Below are 1,153 nucleotides of genomic sequence, written 5' to 3'. Positions count from 1 at the left end.
CCCCCCCCCCCCCCCCCCCCCCCCCCTCTCTCCCTCCCTCCCTCTCCCTCTCTCTCTCCCTCTCTCTCTCTCCCATACACTGATGAACCATTTTATGCTACAGAGCTGCAATAACCATCGTCCCGGTTCTTCCTCCTCCTCCTCTTCTTCTTCTTCTTCTTCCTCTTCTTCCTCCTCCTCCTCCTCCTGCTGCTGCTGCTGCTGCTGCTGTTCTGTCCCCCGTCCTACCGCCACGCTAGGAGACACTTGATAATCCGTCCTCCCTGTTTCTGCCGCCGCCGCCGCTACTAAGGTACAGTACCGTCCACTGCCGGCTGTCAAGTGTTTTTTTTTTTTTCTCTGTGTCAAGGATCGTTCTGGCTGTTACTGCTGCTGCTGCTGGGGAGGGAGAAAAAAAAAAAAAAGGGAAGATGACAACAACACCTTCCATGTCTTCCACTGTCAGCAGCACAGACGCTGCAGCCTCCAGAGCAGTCCAACCCCCTGGTCCAGGGTCTGTGGTCCAGGGTCTGTGGTTCTGTGGTCCACCGTGAGCAGCCAGAGGACATGACACATCATCTCCGTGCACTTTATTCTGATGATGTCTCAGGTCCCTGGCCTGGTCACCGAGGACCCCCCCCAAAAAAACGGGGTCTGGAGTCGAGCAGAGACGAGGAGGAGTGTGTTTGTAGTCGGTCGATGTCCTGGGATTATTGGGCTGTGAATGGTTGCGTGCCGTGTATGTGTGTGTGGAGAGGGTCCTCCAGGTGACAGTGATGAGAAACAGACGATGTGGGCTTCATCCGTCCGTCCATCCGTCCGTCCGTCCGTCCACTCCACCTCCTCTGACCAGTGACTCAAACCCAAGGTTGACCCCGGACACGTGGTCAGTCCGCCACCACAGACCCCCGTGGAGACAGACCGTCGTCCACCGTCACACCCACAGTTGGAGTCACTTCAGAGCAGGGGGAGACGGAAGGGTGCGCTACACCCACCTGTCCACAGGGGGTCACTGTTTCCAGTTCACGGTACCATCTTAAAACCAAATCCACCGATACTCTCTCTGTCAGAACTGACACTGGTCTGTGAGCCTCATCAACTGACATGGTCTGTGAACCCCATCAACTGACACTGGTCTGTGAACCTCATCAACTGACATGGTCTGTGAACCTCA

Source organism: Cynoglossus semilaevis, unplaced genomic scaffold, assembly GCF_000523025.1.
Source record: "Cynoglossus semilaevis isolate Cse_v1.0 unplaced genomic scaffold, Cse_v1.0 scaffold282, whole genome shotgun sequence".
Lineage (NCBI taxonomy): Eukaryota > Metazoa > Chordata > Actinopteri > Pleuronectiformes > Cynoglossidae > Cynoglossus > Cynoglossus semilaevis.
Note: the sequence above shows the minus strand (reverse complement) of the source record.